This window comes from Sturnus vulgaris, chromosome 2, assembly GCF_052056855.1.
Source record: "Sturnus vulgaris isolate bStuVul1 chromosome 2, bStuVul1.hap1, whole genome shotgun sequence".
Taxonomy (NCBI): domain Eukaryota; kingdom Metazoa; phylum Chordata; class Aves; order Passeriformes; family Sturnidae; genus Sturnus; species Sturnus vulgaris.
The window spans coordinates 58,438,542-58,447,648 of NC_142244.1; positions in this window are offsets into that span (position 1 = coordinate 58,438,542).

Below are 9,107 nucleotides of genomic sequence, written 5' to 3' on the forward strand. Positions count from 1 at the left end.
TGAAGTGCTGGAAATTGAAAGCAGCTTTCTTTCCTGCCTGGTTGATTACTTCTAATGAAGCCCTTGCCTTCAGAAAGGTAAAGCAGCTGCTCAAACCTGTAAAACCATTTTTATGTTAGTACTACGAAGTACCAATGAACAGAGAAATCCCAGGACCTGAAAGTACAAATCAGCATTCTGATCTCTCCAACTTCACGCTGTTGGTATTTTGGACTTTTTGTTCTCATTTTGTGCTTTTTTTTCTTACTCTTCTCACCTGCTTGCTCCACTTTTAGCAAGGAAAGAATCTGCTACCTGAGACTGTATGAGTTCACTTGCACATTAATGTTTATGGTACTACTAAGATCACTAACACTTCCACTAATCAGTTTTTTCTGATTGTGATTTTGTGATCAGAAACAGCTTACCTACTTACTGCTCAGAAGCAAGATTAATGTCTCTTACACAAGATCACCAATGCAGGGTAAGATGTGGTGAGAAAGTGCCTGCTTTTTCAGCTGACTGTATTTAATATTATGCAAGAGTAAATTCTCATTTAAGCTGGGTGCCCAATAACTGAATCACATGAAAGGCGTTGCTTGCAGGGATTTTGTGCTTATGAAGGAGTAGACATGAATGATCCTTCTGTGGGATAACCTGCAGGGCAGCTGACTATGTCTTTTTCACTATTCATTAATTAAGAAGAGCTGATCTGGTTTCTGGCTGTGCTTTTCATGAATGTTCAAGTCTTACTAAGCAGTAGCAGTGCACAGGAAGGGGAGTGTAGGACAACAAGTTTTGTGCATCAAGTGTTGATCCTTCTCATCCGCTCAGTTCAGTCCCGGTCTCCAAAGAGCTGCTACAGCTTATCCTCACTAATTATTGCTATGGACCACAACTCAGGTTGCTGCAAGAGCAGATCCTCGATGAGTTGTAAAGCTGAAGGCCTGAGAGTATCAACATGCTTATAGACCAAGTAAAACTGGTTAAAATGTTCTGCTGCTGAAGCTAAAGTAGGAAGGACTGAGTTGTGATATGCCGGCGGGTTGGTCCCATGTTGGACCGAGTTGTGTTTGAGGGGATACTGCATTTGACTCTTGAGTCTGGAGAATGCACATTCTTGTGTGCTGGTGTCAGCACAGGAACACCCTGAGACTATTCACCCTGAACATCTTTTCTGGTGAGGAGTAAGGTACAGGTGACTAGACCTATGGACATATTAGTAATTTCCATAGGCACAAGGTTTCAAAGGAGTACAATACCAGCATCCCACACTTGCAGTTAGCAATTTTGCCTGTTTCTCCAATAGTTGTTTATACTGATATGTTGTATTTTCCTTCTTAGTTTCAGTTGTGAGTTTTCTGGAGATGGAAGTGCTTTGCTAAGGCTTTGTGCAGTGCACTGAAGCCTGAATTTTTCATGATGCATCATACAGCTATTACTGTAAATAACAATAATACTAATTATCAGATGTAGTTTGGCCTCACAAATATAGGTCTTATTGCGACTGTAAGCAAGTATGTCAAGTACTGAAGTAGTTTTATGGGTCCATATAATTCCAGGAATGTCTGTCACACCCATCAATGGCCAGGATCCAATAAAAAGTGCTGAATTCAGTATTAAGGAGGAACTGAGTAAGAAAAAATGCAGTCTTCTGAATGCCTTACTTCAATGGTTCTTTCCAGTGAAAATTTTTCATTGCCTGGAGGTCTTTTCCTCAGGCTGAGAATTGCCCTAGTCAGAGCATCTTGATTCCAGTTTCCTGCCAGCATCTGCCTGTGATTAAGAAATGGTGAAGTCAGCTTGAATGATGGACAGATTCTTGCTCAAGAGGGCCCAGGCAACAGGGCAAAATGCTTGTGGAGCACGTTTCAATGTCAGCTTTTAGCTGACAACCTAATTTTATTCAAGTGCCTGTCTTGTCCCAGCACTGTGTTGTTGATGCTGTGGCCAGTGCAATGTCTGGATGCTCGTGAAGCTGTTTGGACAGTTGCAATTGTCCTAGACTGTCCCTGTGTCACTTATCTGAAATTATCTGACTCACTTTTACTACCCCAAGCAGTAGCAGCAGTTCCTCTTGGATTCCTTTCTCTGCTATTTTAGTCAAGGCATTTCCAGTTGTCCATAGAAGCAAAATGAAATGGAGATAAATCCCTGATGTTACCAGCCCCTCTTCTCCTAGGCCTGCTTGCTTTATTCACTTTTTAAACCATTTTGCCTCCAGAAGAATGTCTTTATGATAAAACAAATACTGTAATAAAATACTTTCACTATTCCATAAGCTAAGGATGATACTGAGGAAGATGTTTGGGGAGGAAAAAAAAGAGATAGAAGCAAATCTATTGAGGTGCTGTCAGCTTGAAGAGATGAGAAAGTGCTGCCAGGTCCTTCGGAAGACCTGCCTGTTGCCTTAGGAGACAACAGCAAGAAGCATCTCCTATAAGAAAGGGATCAGAGTGCCTTGCGTAAATCAGCCCTAATGTGGTGTTGTGGTCACTTCAAAGCAAGTTAGTGACTGCTGGTGTGCATCAAGGAGCATGATGTGGGAAGGAGAATTTATGTGCCTCACCTGGGAGCCATTTTACTGTGCTCTCATCTTTGTCCAAGAGTTACTGGGAATTAAGCTCCCCCTCCCTGAGTTCTCAGAAGGTGAAACTAAAAGCTGGAATGGTTTTACTGGAATAGGATATGTTTTTAGGCCTCCTACACATTTCATGGATGACTCAAAAGAATCTGAGTATTAATTTATGTCTTAGCACAGAGGCTATATCCATGCTTCTATAAGAGAGGAATTCCTGAAAGCTAATTTGGACTGTAGTAACATCTAGCTGCAATTGCAATATTCTTTCACAGGAAAATACTTTGGCACAGCACTTTCCTGGGTTAGCATAGCATTAACAGGGCCAGCGTGTTGTACTGTGTCACACTATAAAAATATTTGTGGTCTATGACTGAAACAGAGCCACAGGGTCGCTTAGAAGTATAACAAAAAATTGAGAAGTCACTGAAGTAGAAAAATATGATGGGATGAGATCATGTGTAATTAGAGAAAAGTGTGGATAGCAAAATGCAATCCAGCTGAGGCTTAAACAGCCCTGAGGAAGGTGATGGTTCAGATGGAAGCACATTCCAGATGTAGACCAGCAGACTGAGCAGAGGAGCATCTCTAATCCTGAGAGACACAATGGTGATGGGGAAAGACTTTCTCAGAAAGGATGAAAAGCACAGAGAAGGCTGAAGAGACCTTGTGTCTTCCCGAGAGCAAAGAAAATTTGGATTATGTTTCAACAATGTATTCGTCAACATGTTAGCAGCACCACTCATCAACTGTCCCTCTCATAAGTCAGCTCAATAAAGAGCTCTGGTTGCCCTAGCCTCTCCTCAAAGTGCCTTCAGAGACCCTCAGCTCACTCTCCTTGTTGGAAAGCTCTGTGTCCATGTAAGGCTCCTTCCGTAGGTCCCAGCAGTTAGGCACAGAGCCAGTGCCAGAGCTGGACAGGCTGGATTCCCCCAACCCAAATGTCCAGGATTTCTGCATCTGCCAGTCTCATGGGAAAGCAGAAATAGCTACCAGCATATCCCACACACTTCCTATTTCAAAATTGGATGCTGGCTACTTAGCACATGTGCTTCCCCTTTCACACAGCAAATGTGCACAACTGCTGCTCCAGCAGGTGCTGGCTGCTGATGGCCAAGATGTTTCCCTGCATCAATCTTCCAGTTACTCCAGCCAGGAGATGGGGAAATCCACAGACAGCCCATTTACTGGATCCTGACTGGGCCTTTCATGCTGGGTCCAGGGCCTGTCTCCATAGCAGTCTTGTCTCAGCACTGTGCCGAATGCTCACCAAAGGAACACTACGAAATTATTCCCATGTTTTCCCAGCAATTTTCCTTACATTTACATCTTTCCAGACCTCCTTTCCACAAGGAAAGTCTGGGCCATTCTACTCTACCCTTTCATCTCCAGGTTTCTGTGGACCTCATTCACTCCTACCTTCCAGGGGTTCCTAGCTCCCACAGCCACACCTTTTCTCCCTAGTATTTTCTCCTCCTTTTTCTGGCATCTGCCACCAGTGGTTGTCTGGAGCCTTCAGCAATATTTCCTTCTTACCTTGCCTGCCAAGAAGGTGCACCTTGGTCCCTTCAGTTTATTGCCTCCAGCCACTGTGTCCTCTGGGCACTCATCTCAGGCCCCAAGTTCTCTCCTGCTCTCTGTCCTTGTTCCACCTCCAGAGGAGCAACTTGAAGAACTCAGATTTTCTAGCACATCTCACATGAATTAGCCTTTGACTATTACTAAAAACCTTCACTTTCTTCAGGACTGAATTCCACACCACTCTCTCCTGGGTACTTTTTTACCACTCATCTTTTCTTCCAACTTGACCTGCCAGTGAAGCCTGAAACACATACCAACAACTAAACCATGACTGTTTCCCAATGACCCTTGCTCACCTACATAGCTTCCCAGACCAAGGAATTCAGAATTCAAGTTTAGAGGAAATAACCTCTTTCTGATGCTGTAAGACAGAACTCGCACTTTTTTTCCCACTTCATGTTGATGACAGAGCACGAGCATATGCTTTTGTTTGAGTGAAAAAAAAACCTCATTGTAAATCCTCAGACTTTATAATCCAGGAGGTTGCAAGTGCTCTAGATTTACAAATGCCATTTACCATGCATCATGAAAAAATGACACTTCTTTGATCTTCAAAGTTGGGCTCTGATCACATGTACCACAGTATCAAGCTGTCCTTAGGGTACTGTTTGCCAAATCAACACATACATAGGTGTTGTTAGTCTTTTATATGCACTGAATCTTACCAGGAAAACAAATACTGACACCATGCCAGTTCCTAAGGGCAGATTTCTCAAACAGGACCTACCATCCACATTTGACAGCAGATGCCATAAAACCTACCTGCTGGTCCTGTCACTTTGCTGTGCTATAGCTCATTTCATGCACTGCTCACACAGGAGCAGAGGGCAGCTGGTATTTACTGTTTGCTGCTAACTTGTCCTGTCTGACCAAAGATGTGTGCAAAACCTCGTGCAAAGAAAAGATCGCTTATGGCTACACAGGACTTCTCTTCAGAGTTCTGCCTGTGTCAGGGGAAGGAAGAAGATGGAAGTTGCTGACACTGAATCATTTCTGTTTCTACCCCACTGAAGTAAGAGATGACCTCAGAATTTCCTTATTTCTACCCTCCTTCCTCTCTGTTAAGCAGGCATCAGAATGAAACAAGGAGAGGGAGTGGATCAACCCCCTGTATTTGTACTGTGACACGCAGTGCTGCGACATCTGACACCTGTGAGTCACAGAGTGAGAAAGAGGTCCCAGCCTCATGCAGAAAGTCAGGGCTGAGCATCCCACTTGAGCAAGAGGCGCTGGCATGCCACATCACCCACTGTGTGGTAGTTCATGCACTGGAAATAGTGGAATTTATACATCATCTGGAGCTTCTAGTTATGTGTGAAGGCTATAAGTTACTTGTAGAAACCCCAGGTGACCAGTCTGGTATTTAATGTGCCTGTAGGTAGATATGTCCTCGTGCCTGGTTCTGGGCTTCTCAGCCACAGAAAACTCTACACTGAAAAATAAGACATCACGTAAATTTTACAGCCTGTGCAGTGCCCTAGGACTGTGCCCTAAGCCAAGATGAGTGCCAAGAAAGGAATGAAGATGTATGTGTTTCATATGTTGATCAGAAAGACATGCCTTGATCTCCAAACAGATTCGGCATGGTTCACAGGCAGGAAGAATGAGGGAAGCACTGATTGTATCTGTTCATCTCCCTTCCCACCAGTGGCAATCAATGAAGCAGAAACCTCGGCTTTCCTCTCATCATGAGAGCTGGAAGATTCTTCCTCAGCTGGACTCCAAAGCACACTCTGGATGGTACAGGAGGTGGGGCTGTTGCAGGTGACAGAAACAGGCAAGCATGCTGAGCTCAGTGAGAAAACAAAACAGGGAGCAGATAAGAGTGAAAAGCAAACATGCAGAACAGCAGGAGCAAGTCTGTTGAGAGTTTTGTAAATATGATGTGGCAACAGCCCGGTGCTGTTAAGCACAGATGGTTGCAGTTTTTTCTGTTATAAGCTCCACTTCATTCCCCCAACACAGACATCTTTCCTGTGCTTGCATAACACACAACTGGGCTGCAGCAAATGGTTATTTCCTGGGAAGAGGACACACTCCAGAATGGACCAGGAAACCACACTGCATGCTCCAGCTGGACCAGTGACCAGCCCTGTGTATTGGCCTAGAAATCTATCTGTATTTTACAGGTACCAAATGCCACGAGTGTAGCCACACAACCAAGGAATGCAGTACACAGTCCTCAATCATTGGCTTTTCCTCTGAAAGCTGTGGGAGAGGACATGCTGCAGTTATTAACTGTGGCCCAAATTCCCCCCATGGGCGGTGAAAAATCAGTGCATGAGTGTATGTCACTCACCTTACCCTCAGCATGCAAAGGCAGGAGCTCTCAGAGTGCCTTGCTTTACCATCCTTATTACCTGCACACTTACGGATCCTTTCAGCTGACCAGAGCTGTGAATTGAGAAAGGGTTTGCAATAAAAAGCTTCCTTCCTCTCGCCCTGCCTGCCTGTACGGGTATGTCTGCACACATCTGTTTTACATGCGTGCACACACAGATGCACACCCAGAGACACATGTTTAAAGGAGCAGGGCCCGGTGCAATACAATTAAGAAATGCCAATTTTAGCTTTGACTGAATTACATCTGATCTCAAATCAGGCCACATCTGAGAAGCAAGAATGCTGTGTATGTATCACCCAGTAGTAAGTAATTTCTGCACTATCTAAACACAATGTGAAAGTCAGATTTATGTTTTTAGTGATCTGATAAAACAAGAAAAGAAAAAAATATTTAACCTCACCAAAACTTGGTCCTCTGCCTTCAGAGTACACAATTTCCAAATCCTGAGTTAGTGGGAAGATCAAGCTGAGTCCCCAGCGCAAATGTGCTGTAATTTTAATCTTTTCCAATCTTCTATTTGAGGAGCTGTGTGAGCATGAACTCTGTATGTAGGCCATCACATGCAAAATATGATGCCTATGGTCCAACATGTGGGTCATGCCTTAAGTTACACTGCAATAAATACTCCTAGTAAAATGCTCAAGTGTAGTTTCAGGGATGGATCTCGTCTAACACTAGCTTTACATTTAAAGGTGTAAAGGGGGGAGTTGGGGAGTGGCCTGGATGAAGAGGAAAGCAAATGAGGTTTGAAGGCTTTCACAGAGGAGATAAGAGAAGTATTACTACTGAGCTGAAGAGTTGTGTATTCACAAAGCAGCAGCTTTGATCATGATTTTCATTTCACTCCACCACAGAAGCTTCTGAAGGTGACTTGCTCCGCATGCAAGGTAAGAGAGACTGTAGGCGAGTCTCATAGCTTAAATCTCTCTGAATCTGTGATCCTATGTCACTATCTCGTCACACCATGCTATATAACGTAGTATAAAATTAAAAAATTTTAAATACCGAGTGCAGTCTCAAAGAGCATCGGAGCCTGGCGGGACAGGTGCCACTAGAGGGGGCTGGTTGTTCACAGCTGCGGGCTGGGACACGGCACCGGCACCCACAAACAGACGGGGCTCCGCAAACGCGCCTCGGGGTGGCTGGAGCCGCACAAACTGCAAATCCTGCCCAGAGCCAGGGCAGAACCCAGCCTGTGCTGTACTGCTCTGTTCGTGCTGCTCTCTGCTCCTAAGGTGGGTCTGTAGAGCCACACCGAGCTGGAGATGAGCGGAGGCTCATCCCAAGGAAAAGCGATGCCCACAGCCCCCAGCAGCTCTAGCGGCTGCAGAGCACAACCGCACCATGTGCTCACATCCAGCTTGGCACCTTCTCATTTCTCCAAGCTTGCCCACTTCTCTTCCTATATTCCCGTAACTCCTTGCATTATTCCCGTTTTGTGAAAGACACACTGAATGCCAGCTCTCTCTGCTGCTGCCACGTTAGCAATGCAGAGTACATCCCTCTGCCCCGGGAGCCTGGCACAGAGGCTGGGAGTCTGGGCCAGAAATCCTGAATGCATTTGGAGCTCTTTCAGTCTGGAGACACTTCCTATTAATTAATCCTGGAAAGCTTTACAGCCATTCCTAAAATAAAGGAAGAGAACGTTTAAAGTTATCCCTAGAGCAGCTCAGTGTTAGCAGACATTTTTTTCCTTTGGAAGACACAGGGCTACTGTTCCTTAAAGGCATATCTGCTCAGGCAGGATCTGACACATGGTGGTTCCTCCCTGCACCTGGCACAGCCCAAACTCTCACTTAGAAGCTACAGAGTGAAACAGTGCTGCTCTTGAGATATCTTACTACTACTGCTACTACTCCTACTCCTACTACTAATACTACTACAGTAGCATGGCAGACAGTGTCACTGCAGCTCACAGCTCTTTCTCTGCCAGCCATCTCCAAGCCCAGAGCACAGAAGGTCACACGTCTGTGTTTATCTGTGCCTGCATGCCCCTTTTGCAGAAGCACCTGCTGCTCTCTGTGCTCTGTACTGTACTCTGTTCATTTTCCTCACCATGAGCAGCCAGCAATAGGTAAGACAAAGCCAAAGGTCACTTTTAATTTTACTGAGCATCTTCCTAGTTTCTGGATTAATTTGTATTTCTGCCATGGGTTCCTCAGCATGCACAAATCTTCTGGAATGACATCAATCCCAAACAGCTTTAAAGGAAAAGAAAATTCTCTCTTCTTTCTGTACCATGGAGCTCTTCCTTTCCTGTTCCTCTCAAAATCATGGAGTGGTTATTCAGACTACCTGTTCCATGGTAGGCATTGAAACTGCTGTGGCATTTCAATACTAAGCATTGTCCTCTGTATGTTTTAACATATTTAACATGTTCTCCTCTGTATGTTAATTCTCCTTCGAAGCTTTAACACTTAGCCAATGGCAATCTTCTTGCAAGTGACACATTTCCCTGTTTTCTGTGTTTGAATAGTCCTTATTATCATTTGCAAAAACTCCTTCAGATTTTCTCTCTTCTCTATAATGCCCATGAGTTCTATAAAAATGCTGAATTCCCTCTTGCAGTTTTCTTTCTGCTACAACATTTTCTGCTTCTGCATTTGAGTGTCTCTAATTTCACTC